Source organism: Tigriopus californicus, chromosome 6 (assembly GCF_007210705.1).
Source record: "Tigriopus californicus strain San Diego chromosome 6, Tcal_SD_v2.1, whole genome shotgun sequence".
In the NCBI taxonomy this organism is placed as follows: domain Eukaryota; kingdom Metazoa; phylum Arthropoda; class Copepoda; order Harpacticoida; family Harpacticidae; genus Tigriopus; species Tigriopus californicus.
Window position 1 is genome coordinate 13,678,897 of NC_081445.1, and position 23,825 is coordinate 13,702,721.

Genomic DNA, 23,825 nt, shown 5'->3' on the forward strand with positions numbered 1-23,825 from the left:
GGACTACATGATGGGCAATCCAACAACTTTGGGATTTTCCCAAGATAATAACATATGTTATCTTAACATTTTGATAAAACCCGTTCCGGGAACAATCATTCATCCTGTACATCATTTATCCATATCATATTAGGATGATGTACTCGATTGTGGACTGAACATGATCTCCGCTTGCCCAAAACGCATTTCTTCTTATTGTTAGCAAGTCCATTATTCGGTAAGCGTTGAAAAAGTGTGCATAGATGCAAAATGAGGTCACCTTGTGACCAACTTGCTATCAGAATATCATCCAGGTAAACATAAACAAAGGGTAAATCACTCAATGTTAATTCCATCATACGTTGTAATATCTGTGCCGCATTGCTAAGACCAAAAGGCATTTTAACAAATTCGAATAAACCAAACGGGGTAATAATGGCAGTTTTATAGACATCTTCAGGGGCCATTGTATTTCATTATAACCCCGAACCAAATCCACTTTGGAAAATAGGGTACATCCACTCAACCCCTCGCTGAATGTGCGGGATTGGATAGCAATCCAGGAGCATTCATTCATTCAAGGCCCGGTAATCACCGCAGCAACGCCAACTTCCGTCGGCCTTGGGCGTGACATGCAAGGTCGAAGCAAAAGTGCTCTTGGAGCGTCGACAAATGCCTAGTTCGGCCATCTTGAGAAAATCAGCCTTGGCCGCTTCCAACTTCTCTCTAGTTAGACGTCAGGCTTTGGAAAACACTGGCTGGCCGGTTGTTGGGAGGTGATGACAAACGCCATGTTTCGGTTGAAAGTCATTAAAGGCAGGAGTGAGAATGGCTGGGAATTGATCCAACAGTTCCCAATAGGGATCGGATGAAGCATGACGAATAACAGTCAGGCACGGCGCAGTGGCAGAGCTCAAATAGCCGGGAATATACTGACAAGAGGTAGAATCAACAAGCCGTTGGTTTGACAAGTCAGTCAGAAGATCTTTCGCACGTAGAAAATCGGCCCCAAAAATGGCTTGATCCAAGGCAGCCCAAAAAAATGTCCATGAGTAATACTGCTCTCCCAACAGCAATTCGCGTGTAACCCGGCCACAGCAGCGAATTGTGGAGCTGTTAGCCGCGGAAAACGATGGGAACCAGCTGAAGCAAGCCGGAGCGAACAAGGAGCTGGTAGAATGCTAACCTGAGCACCAGAATTGACTAAATATGATTTTGATTGTTTATTTTACTAGTGACAAATAATAACCGGCCACCAATTGAATTTACAGATGGCCGGGATCCCCGTTTCCTTGCATCAGGTTAGGGACTTGGGGCTTGAAGGATTTGCCAGGCCAATGTGGAGCGGTCTTGTTGAATGTGCACAGCACCTCACATTGGAAGGCTCATACTCCCCATTTCTTGTGGAACCTGCAGAGTTCATGACCAGAATCTCTTGGGTGATTTTTCTTGGCGTAGACCACACTAAAACAAGCGGACTTCACGGACACCAATTTGTCGGCTGCCAAAGCCAACTCCCGGGCCAAAGCTTCCTCTAACCGAGTGAGCAAATGTGTTCTAACCTCCTCCGGAGGTTGATCCAAAAACAGTAATTTAAATTTTAAAAAAAACTGCCGTGCCCATCCAAATAACCCAGCATCTCGTCCATAAGCTGAGAAGGCGAACGGTCCCCTAAAGGGGGAACTCGCAAGACTTGCTGAGCGCGCTGATAGGGCGACAAAGTGACTGCCGAAATCAAGGGTGTCGAGGGGGATCCAATTTTGGAACCAGTTGGTGTCTCCATTTCTTAATTAAAATGATCACGTCAGGGTCACCAATGAAGCCACTAACTAGAAAACGTCAGAGCACAAGTAGTTGTCACTCCCTTCTCCTTTATTCGAATGCCATTCTTGCCAACTCTTCGTATCAATTAGAAAGAACACAGAATCGAGCAAGAGTCAGGCGCTACAGTAGTATGCTAATTGGGCGATAATTTTCCTTCATGCTGCTCGGTCCGGATTTGTATTGTGGCAGAATTCTTACTTTTTTTGCAATTGTTTAATTTGCTTCCCTGTAATATTCGTAGGGAATACGTAGGCCTTGTTGATCCGGTAGCATCTTTCAAGTCAGACTTGGGCATATTTTAGACGGCATTCCAGATCAACCCTACATTCAAGGACTAGCTCGGTCTGCCAGCTCAAATTCGTTGTAGACCAAATATCATATAAGTATTGCAAGGTAGTAAATAGGCGAATTATAACCTTTCGTTTTAATAGTACTTGGGATTACATTCCCTGTAGTGGTCAGATAAGCCCGTTAAATAACAAACCAGAAAAAAAGTGTGGTCAAATATGGCTGCCGGTGGCTAGAATGGCCGATATTGATTCTAAAAGATGTCAAAGAAAAGAAAGATCATATGTGTTGGATACAGGGATGAGAAATTTTTAAAAGCCATTTTCTACCACCTGGCAGAAATTGGTCCAAAATAAGTGGCAAAAATGGCAGAAAATAGAATTCTTTGCATTATTCTAAATCATCTTTTTCTAGTATTTACGATCACTTCCGTTAATTTTTAAGCCTACCTGTATGTAGTTTTGACACGTTGGGATGGGTATTTTGCATCGAATGTGAGATACAACCGCTAAACGTCATTGGTGTGTGATCGAGTTTGAATTTTGCTACCGCAATCGATTGGAGTCAGGGATGCCACTTGACCTAAACTTTTTAAAGTCAAAATGACGACCAAATGCATTTAAAAAAAAGTTATATCGTATTCAATAACCATTTTGATGAGTGTGACAAAAAGTGTAAGTGTTGTGGCTAGGCCTTGGATATTGCAAGTGGTCTATGGATACTGTTATCAATTCAATCAACTATCAAACAGTATAAATATCAATATTTGAGGAACATTTTGCATTTCATCCAGTGCTATATCAATATGCTTTGTAGCAAAGGACACTTGAAAAACTTATCCAACCCATGTGATCCTTCTTGTCTTTGACATCTTATAGAATCAAGATCGGCCATTCTAAACACCGGCGACTATTTTTGACCACGTGCCAGCAATTTCTGCCATGTTTTGCCACTTTCTTCCATTTTCAGCCACTTGTGGCAGAAAAAGGCTGAAATTCGATCAATCTCGATTTTTCCCATCACTGGTTGGATAAGATTTTCAAGTGTCCTTTGCTAAAAGCATTTTGGTATTGCATTGGCTTTAATGCAAAATGTTACTCAAATGAAATTAGGGTATAATTCTTATAATGTTTGATGGGTTGATTCAATTGATTACAATATCCCTAGACTAGTGATAGTATCCAAGGCCTAGCCACAACAATTACAGTTCTTTTCATCGTCATAAAAATGGCTATGGAATACGTTATAGCTTTACTAAATGCAATTGTCAAAATGATGACATTGGCGACTGAGTACTTGATTCATGACTTCAATTTGGCCGACGATCGGTTACCATCTGGACTTTGTGGAAGTTGTTCCCAAAATCTGCGAGCATATGAGCGACTGGATTTCATTGCAATACTTCCAGACATGCCAGTGGAGTATGTAACTTTGCTGCAGTTTCGCCCTCCCCGCGGTGTGGATGCCAAGTGCCTTTGCTTTTTTTGTACTTCCTATCAAACTGTGGGTCTGTACGAAGAAACGCAAGAGGAAACGAGGTCGACCATGGCCTGACTCGGAAGCTACTTTGACGGCTTTAAGCAACAGTGAGGCCAAACAAGCTCCGGATAGTCGGGGTGTGATGCCAACCTGGTTCCTAATTGAGGGGTGTTTTGCCTTCACTGCTTTGGCCTGATTTATCAGGTTGCCTTCACCGCTGCACTTCTGCAAGCTCCTTGGAAAAGCTACGGAAATTAGTTCCTCAACGGAGTTTGGAAATGCTGGCCTCCAACTCGCTGAGGGAAAAAATTCCAAGGGCATCGTACCCACATTGGCGACTAGAGGCAATCCTCTGCGTCTTTTGCCCATGGATGCCGCGCACAATAAAATGATCTCAAACAGCCAGAAGTCTGTGACACTGAAATATTTTAAGCAGGCTAAAACATTGCTGGAATTAGTGGAAACGTGGCTCTTAAGTTTGTGTGCCAGATTCTTGGATCTGTGAAAGTAGAGCCTGGGTTCAAAGGGCAATCATAGAGGCTGATCAAAACTAAAACAAAGCCAGCAGCAGCAGCTGACTTAGTGAACAGATCAAAACTTGACATAACCTGGAAATGACCTCAACCGAGAAAACGAAAGGTCATAGCATTGTCTAAGAGAGTACGGCAGCAAGTTGTTCAAAGCTGGTGCCCTGTTTAAGACAAACGAAGATTTTAAGACCCTTCTTTCAATCTTTCTATCCAAGGGATTGATTTTATGGCGCATTTCACATAAAATGCCTTGCCGCTCGTTAGCGCTATGTCGTATTCCGGGGTTAGGACAAAGGGAATAGAGGTATTTCGACACAAAGGATTAGGCAGCGTTCTTACCTGCACTGAATACTGTATAATGCCAATGATTGGAGACGTTCCCCAATAATTTAATTTCGACATCCCGTCAATATATCTCGTGATACTCTTTTGTACTCGTCCAATCTTATATAACCCCCAGCGGTAATGGGGGCCTAAATTGGGGAAGTGTATTCAAGATGCGGCGGGACTATTGATTTGTGCAGGGTTTTCAGTCGATTCATCTCTGGCCGTCATTGTTCGATACATCCAGCAGCAAGTCTGAAAAGCCTTGGTCACTTTTGACAGTACATGCTCTTCAAATTTACCATCGTCTTGAAGGATTATCCCGATATCCTTGATTGAATTTACCGATTCGATTGGGCTCCGGTAATTATCAATATAAATCAGGGGAGCTATACCTACTTGGTTGTATGTCATAATACGGAAATTATCCCCATTCAACTCCATGTTCTGTGCTTGCACCCAATCATATATTGTGTCTAAGTCGCTTTGCAACTCTGTCCCATTCGCTGTATATCTTCCAGACACTAGCTTGGTATCGTCAGCAGAAGAGGAGATTAAAGACTCAAGGAGTAATTCATGAAGTGATGCATAAGGCATGTAAATATAATTGATGGTTTTATGAAGTTGGCATATGACGCTTCAAATTCAGACTATATTATTTTTAACCCAGATGCTCTGAAATTGCCCCCAATCTAGTGCCAATTTCTTAGCTCCGATACACTCTTAGTGACAAAATTGATTCGGACTCTCGAGCAACTGGCCCGCAGGAAAAGACGGAAGGTTAAGTCACCAATAGCTCCACATCTTGATCCAGAACCTTCCATAGTAATGATATTGATGCATACTCTTCATCAAGACTTTTCTACCAAGACATGATTTTCGATTCAGTCATAATGATTCGATTTACCTCCCTGCATATTGGAACGTTAAAGCAACAAAGGAATATGACGTCACCATTCAATTTTGAGAAGTCACACGTACTTTTGAGGCTTCATAGCTTATTACCAAGGGATTAGATTAGAGCGCAAATTCATTCCTTCATTGAAGAAATAGTTCATTTACTATTGTAATATGAAGAATTGTCAGTTTTAATCATTAATATGGTTACAAAAGACTTTTTAGCCAAACCCAGCTGTTTTGGGACTTACATAGCCAACTTTAGAATTTTCTATTTTGCAAAAAAACCTTTTTGCTTGTATTATCTTGATTTTTATTACCTCTACTGTATTGAACAGAACCCAAGTGACCTCCCGCAATTTCGTTAAAAAAGGTAGCTTGATTGTAATTTGATAGGACAAGTCGACTGACCTGTCATTACCCCGCGCGTTGTGACTGTTTTTCAGGATGAGTTTTCGAGGAATGAAATGGTAGCCCCAATCGATAATGAAATACGAATCTGCAGGACTTGCCACCCAATAATTGGCTCTGCGAACGTCGCAAGCGGAATTCACCAACGCAAATGATGCATCAAAACTTTTTTTAGATTCCTCCTCTATTATTGTTTGGTTAATGGGATTCAGCACATGAGGCAATGGACCTGGAAAAAACACTTTTGTTTGAACGGGCTTGCATACTGATGTTGGAAACGAATTTTTAGCACTTTTAGAACAAGAAAGCTTATAAATCTCACTTACATTAGTTAACTTCATATAACATCTGATCAACCAACAAATAGTAGTTGACGGATACAGTTAGCCCTTGAACATTGTTGAGCGGGAATTTTGATCAATAGCTTACCTTATCTGACTTAAAAGATGCCACTAGATCAACAACAACACAAACAAATTGGTGTTTCATTTGTGTCCGATTAAAATCACCTAACAAATCACGAACAGGTCATCCGATTTGAGTAAAAACACACCACAGGCTTGAAACATTGATTATGAATTTCATAAGTCAAGTTTTACTCAAAATGATTTCCTTTGTCACGAATTATCTTTCTCAAACGATCTGGCACTGACGTCATGGTGGCTCGGACCACCTCTTTTGGTATGTCTGGCCGAGGCTTGGTGAAGGAGCTCGGGGGACTGTCTGTACTTCTTTTGACGACTTTTTTGGCCTTCCCATCCATGATACCCATCATTTGCTATTCCATACACTTCATCATACCACTTTTAATAGATAAGCATAACCTCTGGTTTACACCTATAAACATACTTCTCGTTCAGATTTAGAGCTTGGAGGATTGAAAGCACGGCTTGCCCTTACATATAACATGGGATACGGCGCCGCTCTTTATATTTGGGTGCATGGTGGTAAAATTGAAAGTGTTACAGAAATTGGTCGCTTTAACGGTTGAAGTCAAAATGAGCATAGAATTCCCATGTCCGAACAGACGTAATTCTACGGATGTAATTTGAATCCTTTGGGAGACTAGTATGACTTTAATGGAGGCCAAAACAATATTGGCAGAGTCGCATGATCATATTGAGTGGACAAAAGCGGAGGACACATAGATCGAGTAAAGCTTCTGATGGAAGTGTATTTCTCGACTAGACATGCTCAGAAGTAAACGTCAATCATAACTCGCATGACAACATCACAACATACCAATTCCCTTTTTTTGCGTATGAATGGAATGGAAAAACACAGTGAACGAAATATAAAAACTATCATGCTTGAAAGCGAACAATCTGACGTCGATCACGAATTGGTCTTGAAGGAAGTGCGTCAGGCTCGTCAGCTGGCTCTTCATCATCGATGAGGTCATGAACGAGTCCACGACGGAGAAATCTCTGGTTTCTCACCAACACTCTGCCTGATGGCAATCGAAGCATGTACCGTCTCGGCGTCTTGTTGTCGACCACCACTCCTTCTCTTTCCCATCGTCGTGTGATCGGATCTTGGATGAGGACGCGCTGACCCAATGGAATCTTCTTCCTGGCACGTGTACTCCGATCATAATATGCTTTTCGAAGTGCGTCATCCCGGAATCGTTTGGTATCGGCCTCATCCGACGTGATCTGAAACTCAGGCATAAACGCTTTCCAATGAATTGGCAACTTAGACCTGAGAGGACGACCGAATAAACGTTGGGCTGGTGAGAGTCCGTCTGAGCGTGGTGTGTTCCGCAATTCCAAAAGACCGGACATGAAAGCACTGGATCCCCATTCCCCTCCGGACTTGGCGAGGAGGTATTTGACGCTTTTCACATTGGATTCGGCATGGCCATTCGACTGGGGGTTATGAGGCGAGGAGGGTCTCCATTCCACACCCCAATGGCTGAAAAAATCTTGAGTTTAATGATGCAGCGAAGGGAGTACCATTATCGGACTGGAAAACGTTGGGCACGCCCATCGTCGTGAAAAAATCACGAAGTTCTTGGATCAAGGACGAAGCGCAGGGGGAAGAACTAAATCTGGCCACCAGAGGAAACCCAGAAAAACGGTCTGAATAGATGAGATAGTCTTTCCCCCCATAAGTAAAAAAGTCAGCAGAAACCATTTCGAAAGGACGAGAAGGACGATCATTGGACATCATGGGTTCTGCCGGGTTTGATGGTCTGAAGTAGGCACATTCACGACAATTTTCGACCATATTCGTAATATCGGATGAAAATCCAGGCCAGTACACGATTTGTCTGGCTCGTCTCTTCGTTCTCTCTATCCCTTGGTGACTAGCATGTAATAAGGATAAAACCTCTCCGATTGCAGAAGGCGGGACAACAATACGTGAGCCTCGCAATACTAGATCACCTTCCACAGACAATTCATCTGCGATCTTTTTGAAAAGAGAGAGATATCCAGTTTTGACCTTGGGTTTGAAGTTACTCTCGACCAATGACTTCAACGCCTGGTACTCCGAAGATGATCGCGCGTGGGCCGAAAGATTATCCAGAACAAGGTCCGTCTCTTTAGCCCTGATCGCCGCTACTTGGAGATTCGAGGCAATTGGATCGAGATCTTCATCCACGTTGGGGTCCGAAATGGGATAACGAGATAAGGCGTCGGGAATATAATGTTGCTTGCCGCACTTCCACTCTACATGAAATTTAAATGAGGAGAGTCTTGAACGATAAGTCAGGATTCGAGGATTCTCAATCGAGTTCAACATTTGCTCATTAAAAATATTTTTCAGCGGCTTGTGATCAGTGATGACTGTAAAATACTCTAAACCCGCCAAATATATTCGGCACTTCTTGATTGCCCAGTAGATCGCCAAAGCTTCCAGCTCTAAAATAGCGTATCTACTCTCTGCATCTTTCAAGAACCGGGATCCGCATTGAATAAGTCGCCACTCACCCTCATGGAGCTGCATAAGCGCAAAACCCAGACCTTTCAATTTCGATGCGTCTGTCTGAAGGATGGTTTCGGCCCCAAGTTGGAACATTCCCAAAATAGGAGGAGAGGTAAGAGCCGATTTTACCTTCTCAAACGCGTTCATGTGTTCGGGACACCATGAAAACACATTCTTTATTTTTAGCAAATCTCTGAGGGGCTCAGCATTGTGAGCGATCTCGCTCGAAAATTGACCCAACTGGTTAACAAGACCCATGAACGATCTCAGGTCTTGGCGATCCTCTGGGCAGGGGAATCTCGAGATGGCTGCAACTTTCTCGGGATCGGCCTTAATACTATCGCGAGATATACGATATCCGACAAAATCGATCTCTTCGGCCCCGCCAATAACGCTCTTCTTGGCATTGACAGTCATGCCGAAACGGACACAACGTTCCAGAATCTCACAGGTAACGCGAACCAGATCAGGATACAATTCCTTTCCCACAGCCATATCGTCAATAACCTTTTGAATGCCAAGGCCAGACATTGCGACATCGCCTCTATAAGAGAAGGAATCCCCGGTTGAAATAAATCCCATGGGTGAACGGAGAAAACGGTATTTCCCAAAAGGAGTAATGAAAGTGGTCAATTCTTGCGACTCTTTGGCCAGCGGCATTTGCCAGTAGCCTTTGACCAGATCCAACTTGATGAAATACTTATCACGGGGTTTGAACCCACAAATGGCCTCGGACGGAGTCTTGATGGGATGAATAGAACGAACGACTTCAGTATTCAACCTCGTTAAGTCGACACACAGACGGAGAGATCCATCCGGTTTCGGTACGACAACCAAGGGATGGCACCAAGGTGTGGGAATATCACCCACGGGTTCTATTATCCGACTATCAACCATCTTATCCAAACTGGATTTGACGGGGTCCAATTGAGGTATAGGGATCTGATGCGCGGTATTAATGGCAAACGATCTTGCTCCTTCCTTTAAGGTGATCACCATAGGATCACCCACGATTGGACCGCGCATGGGTTTCAAACTTGAATCGTCAAATGCCGTACTGTAAATGGACTTAAGTTTGGATTCAACGTTCATGAAGTCTTCCCTAGAAGGCAAAGAAGGTAAGGAAGTAATCCATTCTTCTCGCTCTTTCAACGACCAAACAGTCGGATCAGGGATTCTTACGACCTCTCTTTCAATTACAGAAATCATTGGTTGTGGAAAATTGGGTCCAACAATACCCAGGGCTCGACAAGCATCTAAACTCAGATACGAGTCGTCAACATCATAGCTGACGACTATTGTTACGTCATGGGCCTTATGATCCTCATCTAGAGACAAATTAGCTCGGAACGAACCTACCAAGCTAAGAGATCGACCATCAACACCAGAAATGACGGAGTTTGACGAACGTTGATCTAGAGTGGTTAGTTGACAAATATCGGAATCCCGAAGTTGATTCATACCAATGAAAATGACGTCAGCTCCCGTATCAGCGCAGAATTGAAGGCTGACCGACTTGGACAATTTGTGGGGTGAGACCATAACGTTGATGCGGTTCTCGCGCTCACGAGTGGAAGACGAAGCCACTCGGACGTGTACCCCACCTGCACGTTTCTCCTCTCTCCTTGAAGGACTCTTTTGACGGCAGACGGGTTGCCAATGCCCAGTACTACCACACGCATGGCAAGACGATTTCAATGCCGGACAATCCTCACGAGAATGGGTCTTGGAAAGACCACACAGCGGGCACTGCTCGGATGGTAAAGTCTTGTTAAAAATCATCTTACCCGATTTGCCCCCATTCTTCTTGTATTTAGACTTGGTCACATGGACAACTTGATCAAGAACTCCCACGGTTAAAGATGAAGACTGGTGACTGAAATCGCGTGCACCCCGTCTAGCAGTCTCAAGTTCAAGTATACACTTGCGGGCTTCATTGAATGTTGAGGGATTGCGTTCCATAACCTTGGCCTTATCGGAGTCATTCTTCATCCCCTGTAACAAGAGTGCAATGAGAAGACGATCCTCGGTGATCTTGGCTGCATCAGCATAATCTGCCAACTCTCGAAGGGAGTTACAGAAAGATATAATCCTGACCCTCCTTCTGTCTCACAGCCAAAAGGTCTCGCATATCGAGGTGAATATTTCGGAGACTGCAAAGGTGCTCCTCAATTAGGTCCAAAATCTCGACCACCGTACGACCGGTATTGGTTTTGATCCCAAGTGAATGTTGGATGATTCTTAAAAATCCCGAAGAACAACATTCCCAGAAGAGTCCAACCTGGGTAAGTTGGTCCCTTTGATCTAGATAAATAAGGAGCGAGTAATTATCCCATAAAGGACGCCACCGTGTGAACACTTTATGATCTGTGTCTTCTTGTAGTAACGGAGGTTTCTTCGCATCTAATCGAGGAAGAGATAAGGTCTGCCCAGACTCACGAGAGGGATGAGGTCGATGCTCACCCGCTGCTCGGAGCAGTGAAGCTTCGACATCACGTTGAAAACCGATCAATTTGGATTGGGCTTTGAAAAGAGCCTCGAGGTGTTCCTCTACAGCTGTATCTGCATCTTTGGAATCAGATGATATATGTCATACGACCTGATCTTCGGCTTGTAAGTATTTTTTGTAATCGATCGTCCCAATGATTAACAAATCTTTCCAACAACGTTGGACGTTCACCTTCTACGTAATCCTCAAACGCAGATTCGGCCAGATTCCTAGCCCGTGAAAGAGCTGCCTTGAAGCCTTTACGACTGGCTTTCAAGACCTGGACGGCCTCACGATCGGACATGCTGAGGATTCGAGACGGGAACCACTGGAAATCCACAAATCAACACCACGATGGCACGGGATGGATTGGATCCAAGGATGATCACGTACAAATAACCGACCACACAACCCGAAGTCTCAGATCAGGGATAGCCGTAGACGGAACGTACATTTAAGAGTTCGTACAGACCGACTGCGCCATCGCATGATCGTATTGAGTGGACAAAAGCGGAGGACACATAGATCGAGTAAAGGTTCAGATGGAAGTGTATTTTTCGTTTAGACATGCTCAGAAGTAAACGTCAATCATAACTCGCATGACAACATCACAACATACCACAGAGGATACCCCGCGTCGTGTTGCAACCAGGTAACCTAAGCAGCGGCAGGTTACACTTGCCGTTGACGATAGCAAGGGCAGCTCAAATTTATTTTTGAAATTTACAAACCGTTGCCACTCCCCTTCGTACTGATTTCCAATGGACTCTGTAGTGGAAGCACGATCCAAGGTAGCACAAACGATGTCGTCGCCAAGTAAAGAGTGAGTAAAATTTTGTTAGTTATGGCAGATTATACAGTTTTAATCTTTCATCTACTAAAGAAAAGCATCTCAGTCAAGGTTTTTAGAATCAGGCTTAAGGCAAATTATTCTTTTGCATCATGCATTTATGAGCGCAAGGAGCATCGCCATGAATACAATTTTCCCCGTAAAAGAGAAAGCAAAGAGAGCCTGGCTCATTGCCATCCACGGTAATCACAAGTACGAGTAAGTCACAATTGGTGGTTCTGTAGAAGGTTTTACTTTTAGCGTCTTCACCGTACAGACATCGCTGTCAAAAATTATGGAGGCGGCAACCGAGACTGCAAGTACGCATTCCATGCGGATAAAAATGGCCCAGAAATTGGCTGTCGGACAAGGCACAACAAGAATGCCCTGTGCTTTTGGGCAGCAGTTTGTCAGAGCACTGGCACAATGACACATGGCGGGGGGAAGACTCAGAAGTATCCCACCCTTGCCCACTTCATAGCAAACGCATCAATGAAATGCAAGATGAAATTCAGCAATGTCCTTTCGACAACTTTGACAACACAATTGCGTTGGAATATGTTCTCAAAAATGCCAACATTTCTCCGTGAGTGGAGGAAAGGTTTTCTTCCTCAGCAGAAGATGGGTGCTTAATCACCAAGTCTAGCTCACAACTCCCCTTCATTGACTTCAAGCACATGCCTCCATGATCTGTAATCATGATTTTAGACATTTTAGGGGTTTGCCACTTCCTTCCTATCCGCGGCGCACGTGTTGTTTAACGTATGTTCATTTCTTCAAACTGTTAAGGTATGCTTTACTGATGGGAACAAGCAAGGAAAACCAATTTTCAAATGCTATCAAGCAAGAAAAAACAAGCAAGCAATTTCAAATATTGATTACGTTGATTACAGAAAGGTTAGGGGAGCTTGATCTCATTTCAATGCTGAAAAAAGAATCGTCCATAGATGTAGCCTTAGACAAAATGATTCTAGTTTTTGAAGACGTCTGTTCCACTCTAGCAATCTCTGAATGTGTTGCGCAAGGCGGGGCAGAGTCTAAAATTCCGAAGTATAGGAAGCAATTGTTTAAAAGGAGTTGCAAATTAGCAAAAAGGCTCCAGAGCACTTTGAATCCGATAGTTGTGGCTAGCCTTCAAAGAAAGTTGGATTTAAACCAAGGTAAAATTAAGGCCTCCATTGAGACAGATCAGTTGAGGAGGGAAAGTAGAGTTGTTCAAAAGGTGAAGTCGAATCCAAAGGCGTTTTTCTCTTATGCAAACTCTAAGAGAAAAATGAAACACTCTGTTGGGCCTTTTGAGGTCGATGGGGAAGCCATAGACAATGTAGAGCTTATGGCCAACATACTTGGAGATCAGTTCTTTAGTGTGTTTTCAACCCCACTGAGTTTAGGAGCAACAGTCCATTGCTCTATTGAGGAGTTTGTTGGGACTGGCAAGGCTTGTCAAGTTGAGCATTTAGATGATCTTGTGATGATGATGATGATGATTTATTTCGGGGACTTTGTTGATATGGTGTGAACGGGAATGATAATAATGACAAGAATTTACACGATATGAAAGAAGAGAAAAAAGAGAAAAAAATAAACAACAGTAGTGTCCCCTGGTAACCCTTAAGCCGAGCGGCTTTTTTTTCAAGGGCACCAACTCTCATTTGATTTTGTTAGGGATGTACTGAGAGATTATTTGACTTTGAGCTGGTTGGTGATGTCATGTAAAATTACTGTCAGGAGATGGAGCGTGATTTGTTGGTTTCCTTCGGCTTATCTAAGGACCTTGGCAAGAATAACAGTTCTTCGTGTTATATATTGTTTAGTACGTTGAGGTAATTTATTTCGTTAAATGAGGGGTGCAATTGTGTACTGAGTCTAAAATCAAAGGTCGTTTTGTTTGAAGTAATAAAATCATTCCAAGTTCACAGGTCAGGATGCTTTAGAGGCCATCAGGGACTTGAGACTCTCGAGCTCCCCTGGCCCTGATGGGGTGACATCTCAGTTTCTGATGAGATGCTCACAGGTTCTTGCTCCTGTTTTCTCGTACTTGATGCGTTGCATCTTGGACCAGGGCAAGTTCCCCTCCTCTCTGAAGGTAGCTCATATTGTTCCTCCTAGCCAGCATGAGTTCCGAGCACATTTTAGCACGTTTACCCAACCAATTGAACATATAGAGCAGGTTATTGCAGGACTGGAGAGCCATAAATCAGTAGAGGTAGTTTATCTCGACTGTGCCAAGGCATTTGAAAAGGTAACTCATGGCCTTTTAGTTAGAAGACTTCATGAGATTGGTATCCAAGGCAAGGTTCTCAATTGGTTAAGAAGTTTCATTTCTGGTAGGAAGCAATAGGCTAAGGTTGAGGGATCCCTTAGTGATATACATGATGTCAAGTCGGGCGTTCCTCAGGGCTCCATTTTGGGTCCTTTCCTTTTCATCATCTTCATTGCTCCGCTTCAGAAGCTTGGTAGTAGTAATGTTAGTATCTCCTTTATATCATTTGATCGACCAACGAAATGGAGCTGGCTGATCTGGCTAATCCTTGAATATAAGGCTGATCGGGAATTTTAGTCTGGATCAACGCCTAGAGACGGCCTACGAATATTTGAAGGCAGTGCTGGACTTAATTACTTTAACTAGCCTAGATTCTCCAAGGCTTGAAAGTGCTCTAAAAACGCACGTTAAACCTCTACGGTCACTACAATTGACCTTAAAACCTTTTTTAGTCTCTCCCAATACGAGAACTCTCTCATATCCTCAATGTTCCTATTAAGGCATCTTTGGACCTGCTCGAGCTTTTGCAAACCTGTTAAACTAATTGAAGCCCAATTACAAACTTTTAACTGGATATGCTCATCGAACTTTCCATTATCTTGAAGGACTACACCTAAATCACTCATGAATGAGACCTGCTCAATGTCCTTACCTGCATCATCTAATAGTGGAGTGTCTAATGCCGTCGACCCAAAGGTCATTGAGCGGAATTTCATTCCATTCAGTGCCATGTTTCTCGCAGCAACCCAAGAGTAGATTTGGTCTAGGACCTCTAACAGACAACCAGAGTTCTGACCATTCCTACCAACTACCAATTTTGTATAATCAGCATAGGAAGAGATACTGACATTACCACTACCAAGCTTCTGAGGAGGAGAAATGCAGGTGATGAAAAGGAGAGGACCCAAAATGGAGCCCTGAGGAACGCCCGACTTGACATCATGTATATCACTAAGGGATCCCTCAACCTTAACTAATTGTTTCCTACCAGAAATGAAACTTCTTAACCAATTGAGAACCTTGCCTTGGATACCAATCTCATGTAGTCTTTTAACTAAAAGGCCATGAGTTACCTTTTCAAATGCCTTGGCACAGTCGAGATAAACTACACCGACTAATTCATGGCTCTCTAGTCCCTCAATAACCTGCTTTATATGTTCAATTAGTTGGGAAGCAGTTTTAAAATGTGCTCGGAACCAGGGCTGGCTAGGAGGATGGACTTCACGAATATCAAGAAATTCAACAAAATTGAACTTCATGATCTTCTCAAACACCTTCGCAATATTCGAAGTGAGAGAAATCGGCCTGTAGTTACTGGGGAGCGACTTATCTCCCCCTTTGAGAATTGGAACAACCTAGCTTTAGTGAAAAGGGAAACTTGCCCTGATCCAAGATGCAACGCATCAAGTACGAGAAAACAGGAGCAAGAACCAGTGAGCGTCTCATCAGAAAGTGGGAAGTCACGCCATCAGGACCAGGTGAACTTGAAAGCGTCAAGTCCCTAATGGCCTCTAAAGCATCTTGATCTGTGACTACAGGATCATCTTAACGCTCAACTTGACAAGCCTTGCCAGTCCCAACAAACTCATCAATAGAGCAATGGGCTGTTGCTCTTAAACTCTTTGGAGTTGAAAACACACTAGAAAACTGATCTCCAAGTATGTTGGCCATAGACTCTACGTACATTGTCTATGACTTCCCCATCAACCTCAAAAGGCCCAACAGGGTGTTTGATCTTTCTCTTAGAGTTTGCATAAGAGAAAAATGCCTTTGGATTCAACCTCACCATTTGAACTATTCTACTCTCCTTCCTCAACTGATCTTTCTCAATGGAGGCCTTAATTTTACCTTGAATCAAATCCAAGTTTCGTTGGAGGCTAACCACAAGCGCTGGATTCAAATTGTTCTGGAGCCTTGTTGCTAGTTTGCAACTCTTTTTGGACAAAGTCTTCCTATTCTTCGGAATTTAAGGCTGTGCCCTGCCTTGTGGAACACATTCAGAGATTGCTAGAGTGGAACAGACATCCTCAAAATCTAAAACTATATTTTTCTTTATTTCAATGGACGATTCCTTTTCCAGCTTTAAAATGAGGTCAAATTCATCTAACCTTTCCATAATCAACGGCCAATGTTCATCTTTGAACTTAAACTAAGCCAGACCGACCTTTTTGGCCGGTTTTACTCTAAACCACGCAGGCTTTTGCGTAATGTCGACCCTATCTCAAGAACATGATGATATGAGAGATTACTAAGCGTCACATGAACGTATTTGATCAGATCAGGGTCAGTGGAAAAAACAAGTCGGGAACGCCATTCTCTTTAGTGGCTACACCAACATGCTGAGAGAAATTGCGAAAGATCGCAAACTCTTCCAGCTTTTTGAAAGAATGAGATGTCGATTTCGAACTGGATATTTGGATTTATGGTAAACCAAATATATTTTTACACACTAGCGGAATTGAAATCGATCGGGCATGAAAGATGATAGAATTGAGGGACACGGTAGAAACACGTGCGTGACTGAATCAAGTTAGAAAGCTTTGGTTAATGTCGAATTGAGCATCGGGCATGAAAGATGATAGGATTGAGGGTCACGGTAGAAACACGTGCGTGACTGAATCAAGTTAGAAAGCATCGGTTGTTCGGTCCGTTCGTGAAAAGGCACTGAAACTGTCCATTTTGAAGTCTGTGAAATAGGCCCAAGATTGAACATTGGATCATTACCTGTACTAAAGCATCTTTGTCGATTTTCAGCACACTCTTGAATGAATGTGAAATCCTCCGATGGGCAACAAGAGGAAGGGGTATTTTCTTGAAGCTTGAATCCTCGACAAGGAGGACTTTCACTCTCTGCCCAACGTTCCACTGCCGCTGTGCAACATCCTTCGTCCAAAGCCACTGATGAAGGTTGCGGACAATAGTCTACAAAGCACCAAAGAACATATAAAACAGGTCAATTTTGACCTTAATGACTGCTTGCAAAAACTCACGTGGATTGGGAAAAGATATGCAAAAGTCTTTAGTGTTTGGACAGTCAATCCAGTTGTTGTTCACACATTTTGATGGATTATCTTCGTATTGCAAGGATTGTGATCGATTGGTCACAGAAAATGTGCGGCAGCATTTTCGCCCGTAGTCAAATGCCCATGGAAATTCAGGTGCACAAAAATCAGCCACTGCAATAGGAAAATAGATTTTGATTCAATTCACGTCATTTTATTTCCTTCAAGTCTAAAATAAAAAAATGTTTTGAAAAAGTGACTGACAGTCAAGCCAAGCCACCTTTGATGAGTTTGCTTTCTCTTGATTGAAACCAAGTTTTCATAATACTTTTTTTGCGACACGCGCATATATCAAGTTGTGTTTGATAAAATAGGAAAAATATGTTTAAACATACAATAGCGGCAAAATTGAACTTAACAAGCAACAAATTGAAGTTCAAGTCGATAACTACCCAACATCTGGGTGGGCTGACTAACGAGATGGGACTTGCCCCTTCTTTTATCGACTTGTAAAGTGCAGGAAAATGAAAGAAATGAATGAAAGTTTCAATCCTAACTCTAGTAGTGGGTTAGTCGAAATATCAATAAAGACCATCAAATAAACAATGGAAGTTTTTTGTTCAGCTGATTACCACTCTGATCAACAAGTCGTTGACTCTATCTACCTCTTCGAAGAGCTTAAAAGTGAGGCAAGTACTCCTGTTACTAAAATTCCAATATCGAACAAGTTTTAAAACTTTAGCCCCGTGTCAGTGTTAACAGTATTATCAAAGCTGATTGAAAAAGCAGCCAACGAAGAACTGATAGCTTTTTCCCGAGTCTCGACATGGCTTTCAAAGTGACAGAAACGTTTTTAGGACCCTACGTAATATTTATGTATGTATGTTTGTATTTTGTTCCGTAAGTGAATTTACAATTTTTGAAAAAATGGGCAAAAAAAAACAAATCTCATTTAGGCAAGGTTTTTACAAATATTTTAACTTGGTTTTTGAAAAATGTCTTCGATTGCTCTTGCTTCACTTCTTTTGGGGCTTTGATCCAAAACAAAGACGCTTTTGCCATGAAACTGGTTCTAGTCTGGTTCATGGGTGGGGGCTTGATACATTCCTTTGTTCAGAGGATCTTAGGTTTAGGCACGCTCGCTCTTGGTGTAAGACGAAGTCTTTCCGTAATAAACGGGATCTCATTCTCTTGTGCTCGGTTTGTCTCAATAAGGATCGTCTCGGCTGCTATTTCGTTAACAGTGGGCAAGCCACTCTGACTTGTTAATGTTCCAAGGGATATACGGTCCGCTATTCGACATCCCAACATGAAACGCATGACTCGGTTGAAGGCAAATTGAAGGCTATTCATAGCCTCTGGTTTTGGATCATCATTGTGGAATTGAGGTTCCCCATATATTGCAAGACCACTCCGCAATGCCGACATGATTATCCCATGAATCACTGGTTGGAGGAAAGCTTTGAGTACATAGGTACACGGTCGTCCCAAAATACCAAGACGTTGCATAATCATCTTTTTCAATTCAGTCGTGTGTTCCTTTCCAGATAAGCCCCAAGATACTTCTATCCCTAGGATAGTAACAGTGGGAACAGAGGTTACTGCCTTCCCGCCAATCGATATTCATGAGAATATAAGCTTCCCCCACGAGATGGTCTTCTTTGGATCAGAAGCTAATCTGTTTTTTCCGCATTGGTAACCAGCCAATTTGACGCCATAAACTTGAGGACTGCGTGCGTTGGCTTCTTCTTCCAGGCTTCTTTCTAGCTCTAAAAGATGTTTTCCTGACATTGATGCAGTTGTGTAATCCGCATAAGATGTTATCGTTTCCTCCGTTTCGTCCGAGGGATCATGTCTGAAGTTGGGGCGTATTCTCATCTTTTTCTACGGCGTAAATTTATTTAAAGACGTTAAAATGAAATCATCCATGGTCTGGATCATTTTTTCCACATCATTAGTCTGACCAAGTCTTTCCCATGGGTATGACGCCAAATCTCCGAGGAATTGACGCTGATCATTTTTTTGTATGATCTTCGAGCAATTGTCTTCCAATTTTCTTGCTTTTTTTGTCGATTGGCCGAGGACGAGCGAGAGAGTTGCCATCCAATTACAAACCAAACCAAACTAACCTTTCCAATCTGATGTTAAGGGGCTCGGTTTTGCATTGAAAATGCGTTCATGAATTGATGGGCTATTGGGGCACGCAGAGGTATCGTTTGAGGAATTTTGTAAAGGTGGCATCGGTGGATTTGAAGGCAGGTTGGGCGGAGTTGGGATGCCAGAGGTGATGTCCATAGAGGAAAAAGGTATGATGATGGATCTGAAGATTTACAGGACTTTTAGCAATGGAAGGTTTTGAATTGGAAGACGATGGTAGAGATATCTGATCTTTGCCTGAGCCTTGACAATTGTTGAATCAAAGTGCTTGGTGAAGAAAAGTTGAGGAGTGAAGGTCAAACCGACATAATTGGAGAATTTTTTTTGCGCGGACTTCCTTACCGCTACCGGGATTGGAATCCCAGCAGTTCAAGACGAGAAGATTATCTATTTTACTTGACTTTTATTTATATATATTATTTGATCGACCAACGAATTGGAGTTGGCTGATCTGGCTAATCCTTGAATATAAGGTTAATCCGGAATTTTAGTCAAAAACTTGTCCAAGTCTGACTTAAATCTTGCTACTGGATCAACCCCTACATAAACCCTACGAATATTTGAGGGCAGCAAATTGAACAATGAAGGAGCCCGAGAAAGAAGAGAGTTGGACTTCATTGTTTTAACTAGCCTGGATTCTCGAGGGCTTGAAGGTGCTCTCAAAACGCACATTAAGCCTCTACGGTCACTACAATTGACCCTAAATCCTGGGTTGGGACAAAGCTCATGAATGCTTTTGAAAAAGTACAATATCAGATACCTTTCGTACCTTTTCTGAGTACTGAGTACATTTGTGCCACAAAATAACTTGTATTTTCAGCTCAGAAAGCAACTTCGACGATTTTTCTAAATTTTTGAAGAGGCGCCATGAAAGTAAAAAAAAAACGGGACTTAAAACAGATCCCTGTGAAACATCCGACATGGCATCAAGTAGCATTGTCATTGCCTGATCCCTTGACCTCATCCAAATTATTTTCTGCTACAATAAAGCGTCTTGAACACTTGAGAAACTTGCCTTGGATTCCTATCTTTTGCAGCCAGTAAGTCAAGAACCCCAGGTTTACCTTGTCAAACCCCTTCGCAAATTAACATAAACTCTCTAGTCTCTCAATGACCTCGTCCATAAAGTCATTCAGTTGGCCAGCTGATATAAATTCGCTCGGAACCCATGCTGACTTGATGGACGGACTTCATGGAGTTCCAGAAATGTAACAAATTGGAAATTTATGATATTCTCAAGCACCTTTGTAGTACTATTTAGAGGGGAGAAAAATTGGCCTACATTTTTTGGGCTAACAACAAATCAATCAGACTAATTGCCTTATCAAATAATTAAAGCCATGGTCACATTAACTATTTATCCCTTGTAAATTGTCTGAAACAGTTGTCGCCATTCCCACCGAACCAAACATTTTGTGATACTAAGTATTGTTTCCCATCGTCAACCCTGCCAACCTCCTCCCAAAGAGAAGGGAAATGTTACATTTTAGTCGCTAATATCAATTTCCATTTAATGTTACTCTTACCCCTGCCATCATCCTTGCCATATACATTTTCCCTCTTTATAAATACCTCCACAAACATGAAGGTCAGGATTTAGGTCCCCATACTTATAAACAATGGAAAAGAAAGATTGATATGAAGACAAATAACCCCATTCCCTTGTTATAAGTTACTCACATCCTCCCATAGGTCTCTTGAAGTTGGGAGCAACGGTGGTTCCTCTGATTATGATGGCAGCAATCCAAAATGGATTGCTTACAAGGTAGAATATGGTTATAAATTGTAACATTATTATTATCTCCTCCCAACTTGCTCGCAACCTTTGACAAAATGAGCCACTTTGTTAATTAGTTGTCTGTGTTAATCCAAGAATCTACAGTTGTCCTTGGATTGTCCTATTAAATAGATTATTTCGCAATATAGATCTACACATAGAGGAAGGACGGGCATTCAAGAATCAAGTGTTTCCATATTGCCTCTATGATCTGATTGGTTGCCAATGGTGGAGCAAGTATCCTATATTTTCGTTGAATTACGCAATGATGCAAGCAGGAGTGTGGCACAACAATATTTATTTTTTTCATTTCTCGTAATAGTGCCCTGTTCTTTTTCATTTAAGGTTAGATGAAGCCAACCTTGCTGAAGTATGGAACGCTTCTCTGCTTTGACCCGTGATTTATAAGTCACATCGAGAAAAAGGCAATGAACGATCGTGGGAAAGTAATCTTATTTTGCTTCACACGAGGGAAATACTGACAAGAATTCCACACTGATTACTTTCTCTAGACATCTGAAGTCATGAAAAACACCCGCACTCTACAATAATAGGGTGAAAGGGGGATTTTGAAGCTGAATGTGTTATTTTTGCCCGATTCACTTTTTCATAATTTTGTATAATCTGTCGCTTAGATATTTGATTAGCTGTAGTCTCCATGCAAAATCTCCGTCAAGCCATTGACTTCAGGGCTTTGAGCGTTGATAATCAACAATTTTGAATTTGTTTTTGACAAATTAGATTGTAGATGTGCGCATGCGTTGCGAGTTGTAGATTTGCTTCATTCAAAGATCGTTTGCTCAAAACAATGTCATTCCGGTATACCGTAATCACTTGTACAAACTTTCGACCTTAACTACCTATTCTTGAGAAATTTATCTTTGATGAGAAGCAAATCTGGCGACAATCTTGTTAGTATGCACCTCCAATATCTGGCTGAAACTGACCGAAGCTTACGACTGAACTTTCAATATCATCAACGATTTCTAAGCGTCCCTGTGGCTATTTGAATTGTTTACCATTACAGCATAACCTGTGGGAAACCAATTTGTTTTGTAAGTTAAAGAATGAAAAAAGAAATGATTATGTCAGTCATAGAACAAGAGTCTTGTTTTTTTCTTAAGGCTTTCTTCAAACAGCCACTTCCGTATTTCGTGGTCACTACGCGACCAACTCTACTTAAGTGAGCGACACAGGATTAGACATGCCTAGCTTGGAGTAGGAAATCGATATGTCCTTTTTCTCGCGGTGGGAATCAGGAAGCATGTCTGAAAGGGTCCCTATTTTGGGCTGAACAAGGTCAAGGAATGTACATTTGGGCATGGATTACGTCAGTACTGGAGAGGAAAGCTCGGTCGAGGCCTGAACGTCTACTTCTTTTGTAGAACTATGCGTTATCTCCTGATCAGATGCATTCCCGTTGAGAGAGCAATCAATGTATTCCATCTCCAGGTTTAAGCACTCGATCAGGAGGTAACGCAAAACTGAAACGTCTTCTAGCGAGAGCTTTCCTCACCAGTACTCTATGATTTGGGCTAGTCCATTTCCTCGTCTTCAATTCGACCCCATCTTCGAGCGTATTTCAGCTCAGTTCACCCTTTTTTCAACTTCCTTGAGACATAGATTTCTAAGCACTGGATGTCGGACCAACTACCACTCAGGTGGCTAAACAGTACACTGGATGATAGGTGTCTCGAAATTTATGCTTGATTATATCTTAGATTATAAATCCTGCCAATTTTTTGATGCGTTGATAGAAAGTTTGAAAATCTAACTCTGTTCTTCAATTTGTATCGCATGACTTTCCTCAAGTTCTCACTTTATTTGCACAGTGGGATCACAAAACGTATTTCGCAGTTGCACTTTGGCAGGTGTAAAGGAAAACTTCTAAAAAATATAGGACCTTTGTGAACCATCAAAAAAAGAAAGAATTTCAACCCAGCAGATGAATCTTTCGAGCCAAGATCCAGCTTTTCTATCAATTAAAAAGGTAACCTTGTAGCAAGCAAGATTCAAATTTATCTTCATCGCGAAATTCGGCTGCGCAGCTGGACTTATATTTTTGCTCTTGATTTTTGGTAGGCTGAATGTTGGTGATTCTTTTTTTCTTCTTTTTTGGTTTTGTTTTTCACGGGCTTTTCTAACCGCTAGGGGGAATGTAATCCCCAGTACTATTAAAATGAAAGGTTATAATTAGTCTACTTACTACCTTTCAATCTTTATATGATATTTGGTATACTAATGAATTTGAAATGGCAGACCGAGCTAGTCCTTGAATGTAAGGTTGATCTGGAATGCTATCTAAAAATTGATCCAAGTCTGACTTGAAAGATGCTACCGGATCAACAAGGCCTACGTATTCCCTACGAATATTAGAGGGAAGCAAATTAAACAATGAAGGAGCCCGAGAAAGAAGAGACGCGGACTTCATTGTTCGAATTAGCCTGGATTCTCGAAGGCTTGAAGGTTCTCTCAAAACGCAAATTAAGCTTCTACGGTCACTAGAATTGACCCTAAATCCTGGGTTGGGACAAAGCTCATGGATGCTTTTGAAGACGTGCAGTATCAGGTACCTTTCGTACCTTTTCTGAACACTGTACAGTCCCAACTTTTTTCGCCTCTCCCAATATGAGAACTCTCTCAATCCTG

General features: G+C 42.2%; 1 long non-coding RNA gene across 1 annotated transcript; it reads left to right on the forward strand.

Annotated features, from left to right (window-relative positions):
- The first annotated feature begins 8,553 nt into the window (after positions 1 to 8,553).
- On the forward strand, positions 8,554 to 17,501 carry LOC131882247 (uncharacterized). Its single transcript, XR_009373469.1, has 10 exons — positions 8,554 to 8,772; positions 8,847 to 9,111; positions 9,649 to 9,778; positions 9,863 to 10,083; positions 10,154 to 10,192; positions 10,292 to 10,420; positions 10,478 to 10,945; positions 11,044 to 11,273; positions 11,365 to 11,971; positions 16,995 to 17,501. It is a non-coding gene; the product is annotated as an uncharacterized LOC131882247 (long non-coding RNA).
- Positions 17,502 to 23,825: the final 6,324 nt, after the last annotated feature.